This window comes from Lactuca virosa, chromosome 4 (genome assembly GCF_052849685.1).
Source record: "Lactuca virosa cultivar CGN04683 chromosome 4, Lactuca_virosa_CGN04683_v6, whole genome shotgun sequence".
Lineage (NCBI taxonomy): Eukaryota > Viridiplantae > Streptophyta > Magnoliopsida > Asterales > Asteraceae > Lactuca > Lactuca virosa.
This window is the reverse complement of record NC_136429.1, coordinates 38,715,515-38,725,321: the sequence shown is the minus strand read 5'-3', so window position 1 is coordinate 38,725,321 and position 9,807 is coordinate 38,715,515.

Here is a 9,807-nt window from a genome sequence, read left to right as displayed (position 1 = left end):
CTTCTCAGCTCCCTACACTCCACAACAAAACGGTGTAGTTGAAAGACGCAATAGAACACTTGTTGAAGCCGCTCGATCAATGTTGAACTATGCAAACTTACCACTCTATCTTTGGGCTGAAGTTGTATCCACTGCCTGCTTCACTCAAAATCGAAGTATCATCAATCGACGTCTAAACATGACACCATACGAAACAATGAATGGTCGAAAGCAAACAATCTCATTCTTGCATGTCTTCGGATGTAGATGCTTCATCAAAAACAACCGTGATCAGCTTACAAAGTTCCAACCTAAAGCTGATGAAGCCATCTTTCTTGGGTACTCTTCCAAATCAAAGGCTTACCGAGTTCTCAACCGAAGAACTCGTGTTCTGGAAGAAAGTTTTGATATTACCTTTGATGACAACTTCGTTCGGAATTCTGGCCCCACTCACATCACAACTCACATCATGGAGTCTGATGCTCCTCCGCCAGGATGTCCGAACCCTCAAACCATTCTTGAGGTTGACTTTGAAACCCTCTTTGGTCCTTCCGAAACCGCTCTTGATTTGGAATCTCGATCAAGACCATCTCTAATTCCAATTCCTCCTTCGGAAGCCCCAGTTTCTCACAACCTCTCCGGTCTATTTCCGAGCCTCCCTCCATTTGATTCCGAACCGTTTCAACCCTCTCAGGTTGAGGGGGAGATTAATGCAAATCCCTCTCTTGAACCAAATGTGGATGGCTTCCAAGATGCAGCTGCCGATTTTGATGACTCTAATCCTCTCAACATTGATGAAAACGAAAACTTCTTTGAGTTCCCTTCTGATGATGATGTCAACCTCTCCGGTTCAGAAGTTCAGGGGGAGCATCATCCCAATATTCAAATCATTCAGGGGGAGCAAATCAATTCCACTGTTGATGTAGGATCTTCGGCTGCACAAGAACTCCCTCGATTGTATGTTTGGACGAAGGACCATTCTCCAAACCAAGTGATAGACAATCCGAATGTTGGTGTACAAACTCGCTCAGCTACCAACATCCAAAATGAATGTCATTTTTCAGCATTCATATCCATGGTTGAACCCAAATCCATCAAGGAAGCATTAGAGCATGCTGATTGGATAGCTGCCATGCAAGAAGAACTGGCAGAATTTGACCGAAATGAAGTCTGGACTCTCGTACCTCCTCCTCAACATCAACCCGTTGTTGGTACAAGATGGGTATTTCGCAATAAGCTAGACGATGCAGGAGTTATCATCCGAAATAAGGCAAGATTGGTAGCTAAAGATTTTACTCAAATTGAAGGTCTTGACTACGACGAGACATTTGCTCCTATTGCACGACTTGAAGCTATCAGAATCTTTCTTGCTTATGCTGCTCACAAAGGCTTCAAAGTTTACCAAATGGATGTTAAGAGTGCATTTCTTAATGGTGAACTTGACACTGAAGTATACCTTCAACAGCCCCCCATATTTATCAATCTTTCCTTTCCAAACTACTGTTATAAACTCCGAAGGGCTGTCTACGGACTCAAGCAAGCTCCTCAGGCTTGGTACGAGACTCTCACCAATTTTCTCAAACGCTCAGGTTTTCAAAGAGGAATACTTGATCCCACTCTATTCCGAAGATCAAATGGAAAGCATCTCATGCTGGTACAAATTTATGTGGACGACATCATTTTTGGATCTACGGATTCATCTATGGTTGCTGATTTTGCCAAACTTATGGTCAGTCGATTGCAAATGAGCATGAATCGAGAATTAAGCTTCTTTCTTGGCCTTCAAGTAAAACAGACTAACAAAGGTATTTTCATTCACCAAGAGAAGTATATTTCTGAACTTCTCAAGAAATACTCAATGGACACCTGTGCCTCAGCCAAGGTACCTATGGGCTTCAGACACAAAATCTTTGCCGACCCTTCGGGTGTTTCCGTTGCTGAAAAGAAGTATCGTGGAATGATTGGATCCTTACTCTATCTCACTGCAATTCGCCCGGACATTATGTTCTCAACATATTTATGTGCCAGATTTCAAGTCAATCCGAAGATGTCTCATCTTCTGGCTGTGAAACAAATATTCCGATACCTCAAAGGTACAAAGAGCCTCGGAATCTGGTATCCAGCTAATGAAAGTTTCCTTCTGCAAGCTTACTCTGATTCAAACTATGGTGGTCTTCAACTCGATAGAAAAAGTACATCAGGAGGATGTCAATTCCTAGGTGGTCGATTAGTCAGCTGGTCATCCAAGAAACAGAACTGCATTGCTCTCTCTACAGCTGAAGCTGAATACATTGCTGCTGCCAGCTGTACTTCTCAAGTTCTTTGGATGAAATCTCAACTCTTGGATTATGGTTACCGATTTCAACGCATTCCTATCTACTATGACTCTCAAAGTGCCATTGCAATCTCTCACAATCCAAATCAGCACTCTATGACGAAACACATTGACATCCGGTACCATTTTATTAAAGATCATGTTCTAAATGACAACATTGAACTTATTTTTGTTCCATCTGACGATGAGATTGCTGATGTCTTTACTAAGGCATTAGACGAAACCAAATTTAATGGTTTTCTGAACAAAATGGGTATGATGATGCCTGATCCTCAATTCTTTCATGAGACATGTTCTCTTTGATAGAAGTATTCAGAAGAAAAATTTGCTCCGAACTCAATTATTTTTAGTTTGGAATTTTTTTTCTAAATACATAGGATCATTTTACATGTCTTTATTACTGACTATCCCTTGAGTTCTTTAAGCTGTACAGTTCTTTCTATTCATCACGACTATCAAGATCAACCATCATCCGAATCTTTATTTCGGAACTCACTTCATAAAGGAATTCCGGAAATCCATTCCGGAAAGGGAATTTCAAATTTGCTCCGGAATTTTCAAAAGTGCTCCGGAATTTCAAAATTTGCTCCGGAATTTCAAATTTGCTCCGGAATTTCAAAAGTGCTTCGAAATTTCAAATTTGCTCCGGAATTTTCAAAAGTGCTCCGGAATTTTCAAAAATGCTCCGTAATTCTCAAAATTTGCTTCGGAACCTCTTTTTTGTCAATCATATATGTTTCGGAACACAACTTTTACCCTCCGGATCATGCACTGTCCGGAACAACTCTTCCGGAATACCAAAAGGTAATAAGGCGAAACGGTTCTATCAACGGTTACTTTTCAGGAAGATCCTTATCCAATCTTCCTCGATTTGTATGACACGATTGCACGCCCACTAAACTAGAAATCGAATTGACGGTTACATTCTCCTTTTTTTAGCCCAATTTGCCTTGTCCTTTGACCTCACCTGTCCAATCTCATTCCCAAATATTAAATGCGACCCGATGGATCTCGGACCCTCCTCATTACTTTTTTTCAACCCGACCCATCTTTCCCTACCTATAAATACTCTTTCACATTCCCTTTTACCTCTTTACGCTCTCTTGACTCTCAAACCTCCAAACATCCCTCACTGTTCTTCGTGTTCATCAAGCTTCCTTCTTTCTTCATCAATGGAGTCTTCAAAGAACCCAACTCAATCTACACCACCTCCCAAGAAATCAATCGCCAGGAAGAAATCATCTAAAGGATCAAAGGGCTCATCCTCATCTGCCGATCAAGAACCTTTTCTTAGGGACACAACTCAACTGTTCTCCTTAAACCCTCTTGACTACGATGAATCAATCAGGATAATGGTTGAGTTCCTAGCAAATCATCCTCTCTCCATTCCACTTACCAAAACCCCTGATCCTCCACTCCCACTCTCTCATCTTCATCGTGCATTCACCAGCATCAAACTCGAAGATGGTGTTCTGTTAACCACCATTATTGGTGATCGCACCATTCCTGTCTACAAATCGACATTCCTCAAGGCGATTGGAATCACACCAAATCCTACTGGCTTCGAAGTTGTTGAACCAACGGCTGAAGAGTTTCAGACGTTTCTAAACTTCATTGGGTACACGCAAGACTTTAGAGCAAATGATTTCAAGAAAACCGCTGTTTCTGGGCTCTGGACCGTTCTTATGCATCTCATCATCCGTGGGTTATCTGGCAAACATGGCGGTACTGATACTTTGAGAAACGATTGGCTGAATGTAGTCTTCAGCATCTACTCCGGACGCAACAATGTTGTAGATCTTCCGGAAGTCTTGTGGCAAGACTTCTGCAAGTTCGCCATCAAAAGGAAGCCGAACGAGATTTCGAGCCCTAGATTTTAGGCTCTGACGATTGAACAAATCTTCAAGGAACTCAACGTACCCATTCCGGTTAGCACCATTCCTCCGGAGGTATGTGTCTCTTTTAAAATTGTTCAGGCATATAGAATTCCGGACCAATCATCTTTTGGTCCGGTCAGACGTCTTCCGGACAACATGTTGGCCATCATTCCTTCCGACTCTCCCTATTTAAAACAACATATTGAGACTTCGGTTGTGTTCGACCCAACACAACCTGCCCCGGTCTCTATTGAGCCTACTCCGGAAGAGGCCATTCATGCTAAGTCCGGACCCAAAGTCAAGCAACCAGCCAAACGAAAGGCTTCACCTACCAAGCCTAAGGCCAAAAAGAAATCCAAAGTCAGTGCCCCCTCTCAATAGGAGGGCACCCATGACATTCCGGCTGATTCTGGCCGTTCGCACACCCCTCCTGCCCACTCATCTGAGGTACCCCTCAATGTTTCATCATCACAAGCACTCACTCACGGGGAGTCTCCACATATTCCACCCTCACCCACCCAAAAGGGTGATGCCGGTGTTGAACAAAGTTCCTTGTAGCCCCCTGGAACACACCCACGTGTCAAATTTGATATCCCCATTATGTCTTCCACACACACACACACTCCGGAACCATTGTTCCGGAACCCAAGCATCCGGAAGGAGGAGCAGTCTCTCCAACTTCCGATGCCACAACTGGTCTGATACCCGGAAGGCGTACAGGACGACCAGGCTCTAATGATCCTCTTTGGGAAGATTATGTGAACAGGGCCTCATCTCGACGTCCTGACCTTTCTCGAGCTCAAGTGGAGTCCACTCTCATCTCCATGAGGAACAGGGCCATCCAAAGCAATCTGCCCTATGTCCCTCCCACTGACGATGACACCATCAATGAACTCACTACGGAGCTACCCCCAATCATCACTCATCAAAGCATCTTCTACACTGATCCAGAAGAAGAAATATCTGAAGAAGTTATGTTCGACGAAGAGGCAACAACCATTCCGGATGCACATCTCATGACCTCCGTTCACTACCAATCCAAAGCATCCGTATCCAAGCCTGCCTTTGACTTCGGATCCTCTTCCACTACCACTCCGGACAACGGCTCCAATTCAAACCTTCAAGAAGATGATGATGCAACCAAACCAGGTCCCTCCTCAAATCCGAACGCACACCAACCTCCTCCGAATCACTCTGATTCTGATATAGAATCCTCAGCTGGTGACCACGTTGACCCTTTTGCCCTTCTGGAAATCCGCAACAATCTCTCAGACACTATGGATAAAGTGTCATCTATAGAGGCATCCGTAACAGAGCTGAACTCTAGTCCCTCTCCCAACAGTCCGGACCATAGTGGCAGAAAGAGAAGCCCACCTTGATCATCTGATTTCCATCCGGCTGAAGCACACAGTTGAGCAACTTGACTCCAAGTATGACGTTCTTGTTGAAAATTATCTCAACACCATCTCCTCAATGCTCAAGCTTCATGACGATCTTGTGTCTGCCACCAACGACCTAATCAAGCAGACTCATGTTCGTCATGAGAAACAAATTCAACGACTGGAGAAGGAGATCCCGAAGAAGGATGAGATGAACCTCATTATTCAACAAGTCCTCATCAAACTCCTGCGCTCAACTTGGAACATTGTTGATGTTCCGAACAGGAAGTTTGATGAGATGATTGCCATCCTCAGCAACACATTCAAGCATCTCTCCGAACAAGCTCCCACTGTCGAAGCCTATGACACTCTTACTCTTCAACTCTCCACAGGTCTTCAGAAGGTTTTCTCCAAACTTGATGATATCAAGGAAGACTTGACGCTTGCACCGGTCTCAAGGTTCACCGATGCAAGAGGGGGAGAAGGCCCAAGTAGAAGATGGGAACCAGCCTCGAAATTCACACTTAGGGATGAGGACCTCGATTCCGAAGATGAAGATGTTCAATTTGTCTCCGGAATCCTGGGAATCACTGAAGGAAGCGAAGGTGATGAAGATAATGAAGTATACATTCCGGATGAAGCTCCCAAAGGAGTTCTTGGTCTTCAAGATCCAAAGCTGACCATTCCGAAGGAGTTAACTGAGGAACAAAAGAGGATCTGGTCCGCAGTCTCCTGGCCATCCTCTCTTCCAGACGCTTTTGAAATGGCCGTTAAAATGGCTAAGGCAAAATCATTTCTTACAGCTCAAGCCTTCCGAGCCACTCCCTCTGTGCTGTCTCCCATTCCCATTCCGGAACCAAAAATAGCCCCAATCGACCAAGGCTCTCCTCTCCGGACCCCAGATGAAATTCCGGAACAACCGCTCCTAACTCCCACTCCGGAATTCATCATTGATGAGAACATGAAGATGGTCATTGATGCACTTCAGAGAGACAAAGGGAAGAAACCGATGACTTCCGAACATCAAGCCTTCCACTCCGGACCTCCTCTCAAACAAAAATATGGATGGTCTGAGGAGGAAATTCATAAGGCACTAGAGGACAGCATCCGGATTCAAGCTTTAAAAGATAATCCGGATCCGATGCGTGGCATCTCTCCTCTTTGCCGTGAAGGCATCCTTCAAGCACAAGAAATCATCCCAACTCTTTACTATGACCTTCCCACAAATGACACTGATCAACTGGATCTTCCTCTCTCTCCTTTTAGAAAATTCTACACGAAGTTTGCTCCGCTTCACCCATCCGATAATCCGGAAGTGATCATCCGGACAGAGCGTGAAAGGCTCAAAACCTTCTATGCAAAGAATGCTCAACCCTTCAAGGAAGTATGGACAAGAAAGAGGATCACCAAAGTTCAAGGCTTTGGAAGAAAAATTTTAGTAAAATTTGAGCTGAACTGTCCTCTATTCCGTTTCCATCTCCTCCGGAACAAGCCAACTCCCCGGACCGTTACTGATGCGGATTTTCCTTCAATGAATCCGAATGACATCCTTACCCTAGCTGCTTACTTCAGAGAAAATCAAAAGGATGACATCAGTATGGGTGCCTACCATGCAACTCTCAGCTTTCTCAAAGATTATGTTGCTGAGTTCTGCCGCTGTGATTACGAACTTGCTCACCTCTACGGAACCAAACAATTCGTTGCAAAGATCGACTTTGTTCTTCCGGAAGCTGAAATTCTTGCAGATGGTCCGATTGAAGAACCGGTTCTAGGGTTTGTCTACACCACCAGAAGAACAAATAAGAAGGACTTCCTTCTGAGTCCTTGACAAACACCTAGTACCTACCAAAGCTCTTAAGTAGTTCATATCACCGGCGTCCAAGTCTGATGCTCCGGAACAGGTTAAGGCAAAGTTTGTAAGTCAACTGACTTAGTACATTGCGGTGCGTGGATGCTTGTTCCGAGCATACACCTTCATCAAGGAAGAAATGAACTAAGCTTGTTGGATTGATAAGTTCACTTAGGGGGAGATTGTTGGAACCTGAAAGTGAACCTCTAGCAATCCTAAGTACATATTCCGAAGTGTGTTGGTTCCGAAAGGAAATGTGATCCGGAACCTGTCCGGAGCTATAGAAAAGAAGAGGAGAAGTATTTTGAAGAGGAACACATTCCGGAGCTAATCCTGAAGTCCGGAATGTATGCTGATCCAGATCAAACTTTCATCTCCGGAATATTACTTGTCCGGAATGAAGTCTTTCTGTCTTTAGTGCAGTTATTACTTTTGTCTTGTATGTGATGTAACGTTTCATAGGACTTAGTCTAAAGTTGCTTTAGGACAATCAGAATGTCAGACTTATGTCTTTTGTCCGGTCCTATGTAAACATCTGGGTTAATTCGTTGTAACATTCTCTCTTATAAATAGGATCTTTCAATACAAGTCAACTACGGATCTTTCACTTACTTTTGGCATTTACTCTTATCACATTAAAAAAAAACATCATTCTTGTTCTTCATTTATTAACTTTACCTTGATCATTATCTACTCGTTCTCAATTAATGTCTTGATCATTTGTTGAACTGATCATCTAAGACTTGACTGGTCTTTCCAGTCTAGACTTGAACATCCATTATCAAGCAGACATTGATCTCAAGCATTCACTCAAGGTTTGAGTTTTCAAACCTTGTCCCTGCGCATAGATCTTGTTCTCACACTTAGTATTCTCGAAGTCCCAAATAATATGTGATGAAAACCCTAACTTCTCAATTCATGAGATCTAACCAAATAAAGGGGAAAGATTCAAACTTTTTACCTTCCTCTTGAAGCTCTAGACGAAATGGCCTGAAGCCCAACAGCTCCTTCTTGTTACTTGCTGAACAAACTCCACTTCCTCCTCAAAGATGCACTAAAATCCTTCAAGGTCAGCTTGGAGACTCTCTTAGCTCACTACACTCGTTTAGGGTTTCACACAGAAGGGTTAGGCAGTTGGTGAGGCAGAAATGGGGGAATAAGTTCCGTTATTTAGGCCCCAACCTCGGAAAATTAGGGTTTCTCTGCCCAACACCTAATCGGCGAGTCGGCTCTCTGAATCGTCGAGTCCATTCATTAATCCCATGTGGACAACTCGACTCTACTCGACGAGTTGGACTCACAACTCGTCGAGTCACCCCATAAATCTCAAAATTACTCTGACAATAATATACCTGAAAGTCCGGATGTTACAATTCTTCCCCACTTGAATTAGATTTCGCCCTCGAAATCGCTCCTCAACAAAACATAGATCGAACCCAATAACCCGAAAAGCACCACCGAAAGGATCTCATACGTCACATCTATCTTCCTTCATGGACACCTGAATTTAGACAGGAACTCCCAAACCTGGAAAAGGACAGACCCTTCTGCCGCTACAATCCCCCTTCCGACTCTTCAGAATCTGGAACCTCTAGTGGCCTGACTCACTGCCAGACTGCCCTTTCAAGATATCACAATGTTATTTGCTCCTCGAATAACAGACCGCTATAACTCAATTCCCAAAAATTGGCTACCTTTCACTCATACCAGACATATTAAACAATCCAGATCATACTCCAAGGAATGAAAGGATCACATCACACCAGGGACCCATCCACCGTACTGCAATCAAAACCCATCTGAACAATGAACTCTCAACACCCTGTCCCCAGACACAAGAAAAAGATCATTCTTGCTCAGAAGTATCTTCTGACATCTAACAATCATAAACCCCAGCTCCCTTCTCAAATATCCCTTTCAACACTGAGCACCAGGTCATCTCCCGACCCAACAGTTGAACCTTCAAAGGTTACCCATTGCATAACCCAAAACGTCTCACTGACTTCCTTCTCACACTAACTATCTTAGCCCAGTGTGACACACAAGTCACGAAGTTCACTTTACCCCAAGCGAATATTACAACCCCAAATGAAATCGTCTCAACCTCGACCTCTGTCGTCTACTACTCATTAGCTCCATACGTCTCGTGCTCCTTTCTATACAAACGAACTGACCCACCCAGGTCTAAGACATCAGATGACACACAATACCCCTCAATATGGAACCCACCTCTAAGTCCGAAATCTCATTTCGCCTTCTCAATACACCACTAGAGCCAACTCAAAACTCGAGAGTCTGGCCCGATGCAGAATTGGAACCACTCATTTCCAATCTGATACTCGACCCGTACCCGATATTCGCGAATTTATGCACACACCATCTCCCCAA